This window comes from Camelus ferus, chromosome 15, assembly GCF_009834535.1.
Source record: "Camelus ferus isolate YT-003-E chromosome 15, BCGSAC_Cfer_1.0, whole genome shotgun sequence".
Classification (NCBI taxonomy): Eukaryota; Metazoa; Chordata; class Mammalia; order Artiodactyla; family Camelidae; genus Camelus; species Camelus ferus.
Genome location: NC_045710.1, coordinates 38,617,105 through 38,631,469, shown reverse-complemented (window position 1 = coordinate 38,631,469; position 14,365 = coordinate 38,617,105). Strand labels below are relative to the sequence as shown.

Genomic DNA, 14,365 nt, shown 5'->3' with positions numbered 1-14,365 from the left:
TTCACTCCTACATAGAGACCAACAGGGTTACCTCGTTCCCCATCCTCCCTCTGAGCTCGTTCCAAACGCTTTTGATGGCTACAGAGCGAATAGCAGAGCCTTTCTGCCTGTCACAGTCACGCACACGTTTTTGGGCTGATAATAGAGAGGGAAGTGGACTGTCGGTAATAGATGATTATTTCAGCCAACAGATGCTCTTGGTGTTTAAAATGAAAAGCAAAACAAATCTCCAAACCCTAAAACGTTAGAGATCCATAGGTAATGCCTGATAAAAGAATTTAATGTTAGCATCACAGCTCTACCCAGCAGAGAGGAAACAGTTTTTATCACTGGTAGTGAGGTGGGAAGCCCCATAAAAAGACCGGCAGGACTCCTAGGCGGGGCTGCTGCTCTCCTCCCAGCACCGTCTGGTTCCCTGGCCCAGAGGCTTTATCTCACTTTTTCCCTCTAAAGTGGCTAACTTACACCTAGAATTCTATTGGTTCCCTGAGCTCACTTCTGATTGGTTATTTCCTTCATTCCTGATTGGTTATTACCCTCACTCCTGATTGGTTATTACTCTCACTTCTGATTGGTCCACTTCCCTAACTTCTGATTGGTCCATTTGTGGTACTTCATTTGCATGGTGCTCACTCCTGATTGGTCTAGTTCTACAAAGCTTGTTCCTGGTTGGTCAACTTCTGTCGTACTTTATTTGCATATGATGTTGGAAAGTGTAAGACTGGCAGCCTATAAAAGGCCTGTGTAAACGTACGGAGGGGGTCTAGAGCTTGAAGTGTTAACTCGTTTAGGCCCGGTGGCGTAATAAACCTGAGTTCTCCAGCCGTACGAGTGCTGATTGGTCTCTCATTCGGATCCAGGTTGCTGCCACGACTAAGCTGTAACACCAAGATGTAACACATTTTTCCGCAGCAGTAGCAGGTAAGTAGAGTGTCCAGAGATTGACTTTTTATTTCAGACTTGTCTTATGCTAACGTTTTCTTGTCCTAGAATGCTTCCCAACCCCACCAGTGGCAATAAATTAGAATTACGACCAGTTGGTCTGTCATCCTATTTTGGGGATTGTGAGGAGGTGGGCGTAAGACTGAAAGGGATAGTGAAGACACAGTTTGTCACCACGTGCTACCGAGGGGCACCTCTTCGCCAGGACCGCACTGGCATCAGTGAGGGCGAGAGCTGCCATCTGCTGTGTGCTGCTCGTGGTTGGCAGCCTGACAGTCACAAAGGCTCAAGTTGGTGTTTGCGTTACCTTTCTAGAGTGCAGGTGGGCCAGGCATTCGGTGTGAGAAAAACCTTCTCACGACCTGGGAAGGATTGTTGTTAATCTTGACCCCTTTCATGGTCATTTCTCCCCGCCTGCTTTTGGGGCACGCATGTTGAACATAACCAAAGGAGTTCTATGTAACAAGTCCTTTATTTTTCTATCTGGTGAATAAGGATTTGAGTGGCCTCTGACTGAAGTTTGTAATTATATTCCAAAGTGGCCCCATTATTGATGTTGTCCTGAGAGAGGAATGGACAGTTTGACTCTCTTGAGAGCCAGTTGTGGAGCTGTTAAGGATTAGCCAGAAACATCAGTGAAGCTGGACACTTCTCAGGACAGAAGCGCATTCATCTAAATTGAAATCTAAAGTGAGCCGGGAAGGATTTGAGAGAATTTCCCAGGCACGTGGTCCATTCCTTGTTTAAAAGCACAGAGGAAGTTTTCTTTCACCATTCGTGCTTTAACCAGCTCATAAGTGAGTGAAAAAAATGCAAACTCAGGAATTTTAGCAAAGAAGCTTTGATTATTATGTCTTTTGTATATTGAATAGAATATATTAAGAAACATGAAACTTATGCGTTGCTTTTGGCTGCAGGTAATTTTAAATGAAAAATGAAGTTGGTGCTGCTTCCTTCCTTCCTTCCTTCATAGTATGCTTATGCGTTTAAGAGATTTTAATTTACCATGAGGAGAATAATTGAAACAAAATGACTGAAGGGCAAAAAAGACAAAAACAAATCCCCAAGAAACAGAAAACCTGGTATCTTCTTGATTCTCATTTCTCTCAATTTCTTCAACTTAAGTTTTCCCTTACCTGCTTTGCTGGTGAAAACCCTAGAATGACAGGAGGAAGAAACCCTCTTTCTGTAATTTCAGAAAAGGTTTAAGTGTTTCCATCCTTGATGGAAGTGACTTATTTCCCGCGGGAACCTTTGTGTTCCTGACTCAGCATCCTCAGTTCTTGGTGGGGAAGGTTTGTCATCCCTGACCTGCTGTGTGAGCTGATGGTGCCAGGAGCGCAGGCCTGATCAGTGTTCACAGGAAAATCTGCCCTGGGGGCTTTGCAGGAAAGGATGTTGTGGGTGGAAACTGTCAGTTTTAACTTTTCTACACTCAATTATCTTATTCCCATTGTATGTTATTTCCTGAAATGAGCTTTTACAAGTGTGGTTTCCAGAATCATCTTAACCTGAGCTTTTCTTGTGATAATTACTTTCACAGGAACCTTCTGTGGGGAGGTGCCTTCAGCTGCTGTGTGACTTCTGTTGTTAATGGCTTATCAGTTCACAGATGAGGAAACTGAGGAGGTCCTGTGGGGGGTGGGAGTGGGACTTATCTACAAAGTAAGGGTGAACGTGCAGGGGGTATGAGATGAGGCTTGTGACACATCTCCTGTGTTAGGTTGTTGTCTTTACCCCTGATACGGCCACGGATAATACCATTTTCTCAGAGATACTTTCTACCAAGCTGATTTAGGAAGAATTAAAATAAATTTGTTTTTTCTTTCATCTTGCAAAATAGAAGTGCTGCCACTGTCAGGAAAATATAATTAAAAACCAAATCTCCCAACCCAGAAAACCTCTCTGCAAAGTAGTGGAGAAGGAAAACAATTTTTTAGTTGAATAAGCATTAAACCAAGATGTGGTGTGCATCACAGGCAGTCCACTAAGCGATTGCAAAGACAGAAAGGAACTGACTCCCTTATATAGCCAAGCAGATGCCACCTGTTCCATACACGCTCCAAGATAAGAAATAACTAGTCCTATAGGAAGAGGCCTCGATGGAGCCATTTGTCACAAATAATTCAGCCCATCTTTATCTGGTAATTGGGGTGAACATCTGTGTTAGCTTATTGGCTTGATCCAGAGGAAAACAAACTTGTCTTTATGATAGGAAGCAGCTTCGCAAATAGGAGGAAGGCCTCCACCGCGGTTAGGCTCCGAGCTTCCCGCAGAAACTGGCTCCCAGGCTCTCTGAAAAAGACATTCCTGGGTCCTAGACCTGACAAAGGGCCTATCTAGTTTTCAGAAGGATTTATATGTATCTCCAACAGGGGAGAAAGTACTTACTTACAATGATGTTTTCTAGAGTAAACCTTCTAAGGAAAAGGAAGTGGGAGGAAATCTCTTCTGTTGTTATCAACAGGAAGAATTAAATCTCTTATTTTTAATATTTTTTGTGCTCCTACTACTGACCCAAGGGAAAGATGTCAGCCGTCATCAGCCGCAAGGGAGCTACCCACAGTAACTGTAGGAGAGCCTCCGGGAGTAGGGGCTGTGCCTCCCGGACTCTGGCATGTGTTGGTTCTCCATTCACAGGGCCTGTCCGCTGGTTGGCCCACGAGCTGGATCTGGGTGATTGAAGGTCCCTCACCCCCTCCCCTGTGTTTGTTATGCACGTTCTGCCCACTGTTCCCGTAGCTGGAGCCATTTCAAGGATGCAGCTTTGAAAGAGTAATGTGTTGTTGAGACCATGTGGGTGCTGTACATGACTGAACCAGTTAAGGCTCTAGATAAGCATCTAAGATGCTGGCGGGTGAGCACAGAGATCTTCTCATCTTATGGCGCCCAAGACAAGTCTCATTAGGAAGTTCCCTTCCTTATTATACCTGCCACCTACCCATTTGGAGTGGCCTGCCTCTTTCTTCCATCTCTCTTTGCCCTCCTTTGAGTATGAGGACCAGTTGCAGATTTCACCTGGGAAGCTCCTGTGGTTTTGAACTGACAGCCTAGAGAAGAATTAGCCAAGAAACTTGTTTCTACTGCAGATGCCTGAACTCTGCTGGTCCCAACCCCAGGGAATCTAATTCAGTCTGTTTGAAAAGGGACTCAGGAATTTGAATACTTAGCAATCCCCATCGTGAATTTAATACAGATGGCCCTCAGATCACACTTTGAAAAACCCTAGCGGAGTGGACTGACCTCCGGAGTCAGATGGATCTGTCTGTGGATCATTATGAGTTGAACGGTCTCAGCAAAGTTACTTCTCTGAGCATCAGTACCCTGATATACAAGGACATTTCCTCGTCAGGACTGAGTGAGAATGACAAGAATGAGTATAAAGTGCCCCAAAGAGTGTCTGGAGTGTAGCATGTGCTCAGTAAATAGTAGCTGCCATTCCTATTTTTACTGTATAAACCATTAACCATCATGTTTATAAATGGCCCTCCCACATGGAGTTGAAAGGCCATGTAAATTGTGAGCTCTGTGTATGATTTGAGAGGTGACTCTGACCTCATGAATGCATCAGATTGAACCACATTTATTATAAGGATCCTGGGTGTCATCAGGAATGTGTGGATAGGAATCGAGTTGCAAAGTATTCGGGAGATCTGGGAGGCTGAGAGCCTGTGCTGGAGGCGCCTTCTTTTGTCTCTGCTTGTTTTTGAGAAGCTGCTTCACTCTTGTCTCCTGTCTGTAGACGACTTCCCACCTTGAATGTCGACCTGAGGCCCAGGGTGCAGTGGGAGCCTGTGAATTCTCGCTAGCATCCACAAAGTGATGAGCATGAATATAAAGCCGAGGGGGCAGAGGGCAGGGGAGGGAAAACAGAAAGGGCCGGCATCCTCGGCAGTGTGGTCCAGCTGCCGCATCAGCCCTGCACTGCCCATGCAGGACTCCCTGCGATGTGAAGCAAATAAACCCTCTCTGTTTAAGCCACCAGAACACAGGCTTTTCTGCTACTGATGGCTGAGCGCTGACTGAGATGGGAGTTTGGGTCGTTAGTGTCACTGTCATTCCCAAATGGTGCTGGGACGGCTGGATTTGTTATCACCTGGCCACATGTTTTGGGGGGATATGTGCCAGATTCGAACTCGATTTGCTTGTAGTTGTTGACTGGAGCCTCCCCTCTCTCAGGGGACATGTTCAGTCTGGCCTCTGTTAACTGACTCTCTGTGTGGGGGGCAGTTGACTCCCCCATCATGACCGAGGACAGTGATGTGCACTTCCCATCCTTAAACTGTGCCTGGTCCAGGCTATCACCTCCCAGTGGACTTCCCCAGATCTCTGCCAAGTGTGGTTTCAGTCAGGGGTGAGACTCCCCCAGGGAACCATTTTTGCCGATCTCGGTTAACTATTCTGTTTTATACTCTGGGGCACTCATGTGGAGCAGAGGCAACCCATACACTGTAGAGGAGGTGTACTGGGCATACGGCACCTGGTGTAGGTGTCCCACTGTTCTATTTACATCATTTTTAACATGAATTATTTCCATCCCACCTTGATGCTGTGGGTAGCTTTTTTTTTTTTTTAGTTGAACAATGTACCTTTTATTTTATTTTTTTATTAAAGTACAGTCAATTACAATGTGCTAATCTCTGGTGTACAGCACAATGTCCCAGTCATGCGTATACATACATATATTCATTTTCATATTTTTTTCCATTTCTTGCATAGATGGTTGCATTGCCTACTCACTGATGCTTCTTGTCATCAGTCTCCCTCTTCCCAAGCCATCCTGTTGACACTGTAACCAGGGTTCCCTTTCTGAAGGATTTGGACAGAGGAGCACGCCAATTCCCAGACACGGATTGGCTCCCATTCTTAATAGGTAGGACCATGCCTGCGAATATGCCTCCTCGGTCCTGTGTCCTGTCCCAGGCCGTGAGCTGAGGAGGAGGCTACCCTCCCCATCTGGGCAGGGCCACCTTACTCTTTCTTTTCCTCTGACTATCATTATCCCCTGGGCCCTGCCTCACTGGAAGAGGCCTGAAAAGGCCTGCCTGTGTTAAGCCTAAACTGTGTGCTTTAGGCCAGTTTAATAAGTCTCTGCAGTGGAATGAAGGGCACAGGTCTAGCCCACACTAATAAAGTGGGTCATGTTTTCCATTTTCTCTTGTCTCCTGGGAGTTTATCTCCATCAAGACCATGCCAGGGGAGACACTCCAAGTCAGGACTCAGGATACCTAGTCAAACAGCAGTTAATAACACGCCAAGGCCCTCCCAAGCACTGCAACTCACCATTACTACTAGTATCATTAATATTACAAATAACTATTATTATTATATCCTCGTATTATTACCTTGATTTTGTCTGTCTAGAAAAGGGGTTACAAACCTAAGTTTATAACCTTGGAAGCCAGGCAGGCAACATAAATGAACAAAGCCGACCCTCATATGTCTTCTCCCCATCTCCTGTTCTCCCGTCTGTGATAGAGACATGGGTTCAGAGAAACATTTCTCTATTTCGAGAAGAATAAGATCAAGATCAGTGATAAATGGCAGCTGAGACTCGTCTTAGTGTTGGAAAGGCTACAGGGAACTGGACTGTGGCAAACTGGAGAGTGAATGCTCTGTGTTGGGAGCCAGCTGCTGCTCCTGTCCCACTGCTTCAGTCCATGTGGCCTATCATTGCCCATTCTGGGTTAAAAAAGAAAGCAAGCCAGATTCTGGGGTGGGGGAGGGGGAATTCCTGAATTTAAATATTAGCTCAATGTTTTAAGAAACAAACACTGTGTGGAGCAATTATGAATGTCTGGGAGCCACTGGATGATAACCTTTGGCTCAGAAGGTGAAGCTCAGCCCCTTAGCTTGACACACAAACGTCCTTAGGGTTCTACCTGCACCTCCTCTTGCCTCACTTCCTGCTTCTCTCCAGACACTCTGCAGCCACTCTGCACTACTACCTGACATGCTTTCCCCTTTCCTGGCCCCTGGCTTCTGTATGCGCTGCTCCGTGGAATGTCCTTCTGGCTGGTTCATTTTGTAAATAGTTTATTCTTATACGTCCGTATCAAAATTGTCTCCTGTTTCTTTTATAACCTCCCTGCCACCTCCCAACTAGGCAGAGATAGAGTCTCACTTCTCTGGGGTTTCCGAGCACAGTCTCCTCACAGAACTTACCAGACTCTCTTGTCTTTGTGAGGTGCATACTCACCCTCCTGGCTCATCACCGAGGCTGTGCCGAGTGGTCCCTGCACTCTGCACAGTGTTTGGCCCTGGATCAGTGCTCAGTAACTATCGTACGAATAGATGAGTAAACAAATTCTCTATGCACTACACTTGGGTTAGATTTAATTTTCTTGCAAGATGCCTTCATGTTTGTTGGAATAAAATTTCGGAGTGTGTGTGACAATGGCTATCACTTTATAGTGCCCATTTGGAATGGTCTAACACATAGCTAAGCTATTGTGGGAGTTTTATTTTTGTTTTTGTTGTTTTTTTAGTATTTTTAAGTTTCCTTTATTTTATTTTTTGTTGTTCTTGGCAGGGGGAGGTAATTAAGTGTATTTATTTGTTTTATTTTTTAATGGAGGGACTGGGGATTGAACCCAGGGCCTTGTGGATGCTAGGCATGTGCTCTACCACTGAGCTGTACCCTCTCACCTCGTGGGAGTACTGATATGTTGGTGACCTCTCAAGGTGACACTACTCTTTTCCAAAGGAGGACATCTGAAGTGGCGTCTTTACTCCTGGGCTAAAACATTAAAATTTAATGCAATGGCTTCATGCTTTGTTAAGAGCTTATCTGATCAAGAAGGGGTGAGAAAGGGAGGGTGAATGATATGGGGACTTTTTTTTTTTTTAACACCACTCTTTCCCCAGTGCTTTGGCAGGATTAATAGGGGAGTCAAAACAAGGACGAATATGTATGCCGTATCCATTGATAAAGCCTTAAAAGTAGTGAGCTGTGAAATTCCATTCGTATTTAAGTTTCCTGTTCTAAGTACACTTGCAACCCCTCCCTCTGGCCACCCATGCCACTTGACATTTTTCTCATCTGACAGCTTGGAGATCAGAATTTTGTAAATGTCTCTCTTGGGGTTAGTTTTAAAAAGAAAAGGAAAGCATGCTAAGTGCAATGGTTGAATTACAAATTTAATCAAACCTGTAATTCAAATAAGCTCCCAATAATAATAGGCTGAGAGCTTGTTGGGCTGTGTTGGGTCTGGTTTGTTTTACATGGATTATGACAATGGAACCACAAAGCGTAGCCTTTTAAGTGCTTTTACCCGTTAGCTTCATCAAGTAAGTGTAGGCTTGTGGCCATCAATAACAACGGAGGCTGACACCTGGGGAAGGAGAAGTGAATCTTTCCCTTTACAGACTTGGCAGGAAAGGAAAGTGCCCGAAAGCATGTGCTGCAGGCCTGTGGATGTTCAGAGCCCAGTGAAAGGAAGTAAGAAGAGTGTGCAGTGGAGCAGCTTTGCCTTGCTGAAATTAAGAACACTCGTTTCATTTCTACTTGGTCCCTTTGACGCATTCAGCATCCAGTAAGATTGCAGTAGGCTCACTGTTGGTCAGCTCAGCATGAGTGTGCCTCAGAAAATGCTGTTTTTTGAAAACGTAAATTAAAAGAAAAAAACTCGTGATGAAAATGGGAAAACAAATAGCCAGAGATGGCTTCCTAACTCCAGTTTGTTTAAACAGGGTGAAGGAAAACACAAAGCAATGAGAAAGTCCAGAGGGAAAAAAAAATCCCATTTATCTGAAACCAAGAATATCCTCCCCCCTCACCCCACCAAATCATTGATTGTGAAGAATTTTGTGTTCTTGGTTGACACTGATCTTGGAAAGGTCACAGTTTTCTCTGGTTAGAAATATTTACTATTATCTCTGGAAGGAACAATATGGTAATCTTGTGCTCTAAAATAAGCTTCAGGTCAGTAAAAAGAGTCAAATATATATCTAGATTAACTTTAAAAATGTTGACTGTGGGAGATTAAATTGCCAGATACTTTTTCTCTTGGGTGAGATAAATTGTTGGGAGCTCTTTTGGTGTTATTAAAACATGTATTTTTACCGTCAGTTCAAAATTTATTTGAGGGAACCACAGAGGTTGAGTTACCTATTAAAATTAGTTTAGGCTGGTTTGGAGAAAGGGGGTCATACTTAAAGCCATTTTAGTAGTTCCTGTCTTGAGCTACACTTATCATTCTTTGAGGCAGGGAAGGGTTATGGACAGTGGATGCATATGAGAGTTAACTAGGGAATTTTATTTATTTATTTGACATCTCTCCAAAAGAGGGAATGCAGATGGCCAACAGGAGCATGGAAAGCTGCTGAGCATCACCAATATCATGGAAATGCAAATCAAAATCACAATGAGACACCATCTCACACCTGTCAGAACGGCTATCATCATAAAGAACACAAACAACAGATGTTGGCAAGGATGTGGAGAAAAGGGAACCCTTGTACACTGTTGGTGGGAACGTAAACTGGTGCAGCCACCATGGAAAACAATACAGAGGTTTCTCAAAAGCCCCCAAACAGAACCACCATATGGCCCAGCAATTGGGCATACAGAGAATTACCTAGGGAATTTTAAAACATACTGGTGCTCAGGCTTCTTCCAGATATTCAAACTTAATTTACTGCATTGGAGTGAATGGAAGGGGCGTTGGTATGTGTGTTTGTGTCTGTGTGTGTGCATGTGCATGTGTGTGTGTTTAGCATTTCCCCCAAGTGATTCAAATGTGTGTTCAGAGTTGAGAACCACTGGAATCATGAAGATGGGGTGACCTATTGTGGATTAAATTATGTTCCCCCAAAAAACATGAAGTCCCAAATCCTAGTATTTGTGAATGTGATCTTATTTGGAAATAGGGTCTTTACAGATGTAATTAATTAAGTTAAAATTAGGTCATACTGGATTCAAGTGGCCCTAAATCCCAAGTGACTGATTTCCTTATAAGAAGAGGAGAGACACAAAGAGACACAGACACACAGAAAAAAGGACCATGTAAAGACAGAGGCAGAAATTGGAGTTATGCTGCCACAAGCCAAGGAATGCCAGGGATTGCCAGCCACCAACAGAAGCTAGAAGAGTCTAGAAAGGATTATTCACGGTGGCCTTTGGAGGGAGCATGACCTTGCTGAAAACTTTGATTTCGAACTTCTGGTCTCCTCCAGAACTGTGAGAAGATACATTTCTGTTTTAAGCCACTCGGTTCATGGTAATTTGTTATGGCAGCCCTCGGAAACTCATACACCTATTGTTCTCCTTCGTTTAGAAGAACCACGAACTTGTAGGGAAAATACTAAAAGGAGACTCACCTTAACAAGATTTGTTAGATCTTAAAAGAGATTCCAGAAAGAGATTTTTTGGCTGTTGGCTATTAAAATAGTGTGACCAAGGCAAGAGGTTATAGCTCCGTAGTAGAGTGTGTGCTTGACATGCATGAGGTCCTGGGTTCAGTCCCCAGTACCTTTGTTAAAAAATAAATGAGTAAACACAAATAGATAAACCTAATCACCTCCTCCCAAAACAAACAAAAATTTAAATAGTTTGACCAACCATTCCAGTTTTCCCAGGACTCAGGGAGTTTTAGGGATTTGGAAGTTTCAGTCGGGGTGACGTGTAGAAAAATCTCAAGAAATCCAGGACAAACTGTTCACCCCAAACAAGATGGAGGCATGTCAAATCAGACTGTCAGAGAGTCCTGGACAGCAGTAGCTAAACTAATGTGGTTCTCTAAATTTGGACCAACTTAATCAAAAACATGTTAAAACAAATGGTTCTGGACTACTGTTGGCTTTGGCTTTTTATTTCTAGGATTGGATTTGTGTGTTGAAGGCCAGTGTGGTCTTTTAGACTTTTGAAACAGGAAGATTAACAAATGGCTGAATCTCTTTTACCAAATGAACGGGTCAAAGGTGAGCCGTTCTTCCCTTTCCTGTCTATTCATGGAAATCGGGAGTCAGATATGGTTTCAGGAGAAGCCTGGGGATCTGAGTCTGGCCAGGTGAACCCTTTCAAGAAACACAAGGGCATCTCAGAGGAGGCCGGATTTCTGTTCCACGAATGAGGAGTGATGGAAGCCAGGACCAAGATGACTGAGAGTACCACTCGGGATTGTGGAGATGAGCCACTTCTTCTCACGTCTCATCGGCGAGCCATTCTGTTGCCTTTTAGGTAAAACCGACTTGTGATGAGATTATGTCACAGGAGCCAAACCACTCTGGCTGAGCTCTAAGAGCCTCTCTCCTCATACTGAATTTGGTTATAGGATGAGTTGTGTTACATTTGTGTTTCCTAGTGTCTGTCAGTCACGACAGGACTTGTAAGAATGTGCTAGGTTGGAGCTATGATTCTTGAAAGAAGATGAATATGACTATGGTATCTGTAGAAGAAAGGCTGCTTCTTTCAAATAATAGGTCGTTGATTCTCTGTGATGGCAAGTGCAAACTTTTCTTTAGTTGGAAAGTATATTCTAATAGCAAGTGGTCCGTGCATTTAGGAGGAAGATCTAATGAAGTATCTAGTCCAATTGGGTTATTACCAAGAGGCAAAAAGCTTTTCAAGGACACTCAAATTTCAAGTGCTACCTAGGGGGAAATAGTGATACTATGCTGCATATGCAATGGTAACCGTGAGGGTTAGAAAGGACAAAATCCATCCTATTTCCAATGTTCCACGTTCCACATTTTTGTTGTTCAAAATGGACACACATTTGGTAATGTCATTCTGAAGAGCTATCAGAGGACATTTCATAGACTCTTTGTAGAGACATATTTTCAGTTAAAAATATTAAAATTTGGAGGACTGAGAGGAGACATTCTTGGGGACCAGTAGTTGTTTTTATTCTTTGCATGATTTTTCTATACTTGGTCATTGTCTCCTTCTTAAATGAAATCAGAATAAAAGGACTGACTCAGCCTATTTATTTTCAAGATATTCTGAAAATTGACCAATACTATAAAGCACTTTTTGATTTAAAAACAAAAGTGTCATTAGTGGAGAATACTACTGTTAACTGGCAGCATGTGACCTCAGGGCACCAGCCATAGTTACTCCCGTGGACTGTGCTGGAAGCCACACTGATAGTCACAATCCGTCGGTTGTTCTCTTTTTGTAACATGTGATTCCAGATTATGAATCTCTTCCTCACATGACAGAGGCATCTCTATCTTGGTCCTTTCTGGCCACAGTGGTTTTGACCACAGTGGTAAGTGGGGATGTACTGACCACCAGCCTTATTAGGCAGCATTTGTTTCTCTAGACACTTTCATTAACATTGCGCTGACCTCTGTTTCTAAGAAAGAATAATTGGTTCCATGTCAAAAGGCTACAGAATGTTCTTCAAAGCTGTTCCTTTTTCTGGGTGAGGGACGGTGGTGGAGACAGTATTTACCTTTGATTTTCTGATTTCTATGTCATGGCCAAAGCTGCCAAAGTTACTGAGTTTTAGATCTCATTTGAACTTGGCTTTGTGTAATGCAAGAAAACCTCTATACTTAAAAACCACTGCCGCATAGATAAGTCTGAGGCAGATAATCCTCCCCTGCACACAACTTAATAAATAAGCCATGCAGCCCTCTGCATACTCACTGATTTTTCCTAAGAAATCCGTTCTATTTAGCCTTTTAATTTCCCCAGTGTTCACAGCCATGCTGTCATTTTCGAGAGATAAGCCCACACACTTTTTCCTGAGGAAATAAAAAAAAAAAAAAGCTTTGACTAGAGCAAAATGTATTCTGTGCTAAATCATTATTTTCAAGCAGTACCTTTTGTTTCCTTGTTTTTCATATTATCAAAGGGATGACTCTTATTCCTGTGAAGAGCATGGTTGCTGATCACGCCAAAACTGGGTCTGTCTTCATGTGAACAACTGCTTTCCTTCCCCGAATGCTGGTGCCAGGCATGGAATGCCACCCAAGAGAATTTGGGGAACCCCAAGTCTCCAAAGCAGAAACAAAGGGAAAAACTTGTCCAGGATTACCTTAGTAACATGCAGTTTATTATAATATTAATTTGCATAATGCCTTCCCTTTTGGCAATGATCCCACTGTTAAAACCAAGTGGCCTTATGAAAAAAAAAAAAGTTTCCAGCTGCCTAAGCTCAGAGGCTAACCCAGGAGTAAAACCCTTGCCACAACAGCATAACGTCCCCTTATTAACAGCCTCTGAAGGCCTGTTCTGGGCAGCTAGCTCTTATTTTGAGTGTTTATTGTTTTTTTTTTTTTTAACCTTCCATTGTTGGGATTGAGTTCTTAAAACTGGTCTTGCCAATGATGACCAAAGTTACTTGTCAGAGCAGAAATTAAGGAAGAAACGAAAAATTTGAAATGATGCATTATCTTTAGAGTGGGTATGTGGTTAGGGGATGGCATGTGGGCACCAGTGGAAGGAATTGGAGGAGGGAGGTGCAAGTGTTCATGTGAAGAAAAATGGCTCAGCAATTTCTTTTAATGTTAAGCCCTATAACTACCCTATGACTTAGCAAGTCTGCTTCTGGGAATTTACTTAAGATAAATAATGTGTATATTTATCAAAACACTTGTACAAATATGTTCAGAGCACCTGGTTTATCATAGCCTCAAACTGGAAACAACCCAAATGTCCATTACCAGGAGGGTAGAAAAACAAACTGTGATATATTCACATAATTAATAGAATACAGACATGGGTGAACATTGAAAATATTATGTTGAATGGAAGAAGCCAGACATAAAATAGTACATACTGTATGATTCTATTTATGTGAAGCCAGAATAAGCAAGACTAATCTATGGTAATAGAAATTAGAACCATGGTTGCCTCTGGGTGGTAGCGGTAGGATTCACTGGTAAGAACATGAAAGAACTTTTCGTGGTGATGGAAATATTTTACATCTTAACTAGCATTATGGTTACATGGGTATATACATTTTTATCTCAATTTGAAAGGAGGAAAAGAAAACAAATAAATAGCTCAGCTTTTCTATTGTTCAAGTACTTAACTGATTAATTGGCAGCAGTCGGCTCATTAGCAGATCATTGCAGTGTGGACGGAACTTTGTTCTCAGCCTAATGGTTTGTTTAACTGTGCTCACCAGGAACTCTTAATCCATCAAAAGGATTTTAAGACCCTAAAAATTAGCTTTAGCACTGTAAGAGGACACACAGACACAACTCATCTTCCTGCCAGGACTGACAGATGCTGTTTTGAGAAGCACAGGAACCATCAGTTCAAGTTACGAATCATTAGACCAAAGTAGAGTTCAGATGAGTGGAATCTTAATTTGTTGAAAGTTGATAGGCTGCCAGTTGTACACACATTTTTTTTTCTTCCACTCTTCATTTGCACTACTTCTGTATCTAAAATTATGGAAGAGTTAGATGTGTTTCCACGATACTGGCCATTTTGCTTCTGAAAGTCATGTCTGGAACTCTACTA

General features: G+C 42.8%; 1 long non-coding RNA gene across 1 annotated transcript in view; it reads left to right on the top strand.

The window, feature by feature from the left end:
• The first annotated feature begins 785 nt into the window (after positions 1-785).
• Positions 786-14,365, top strand: part of LOC116668982 — a 50,909-nt gene continuing 37,329 nt past the window's right edge. The window contains exon 1 of the long non-coding RNA XR_004326326.1: positions 786-921. This is a non-coding gene — a long non-coding RNA (uncharacterized LOC116668982). The remainder of the gene's footprint in view (positions 922-14,365) is intronic.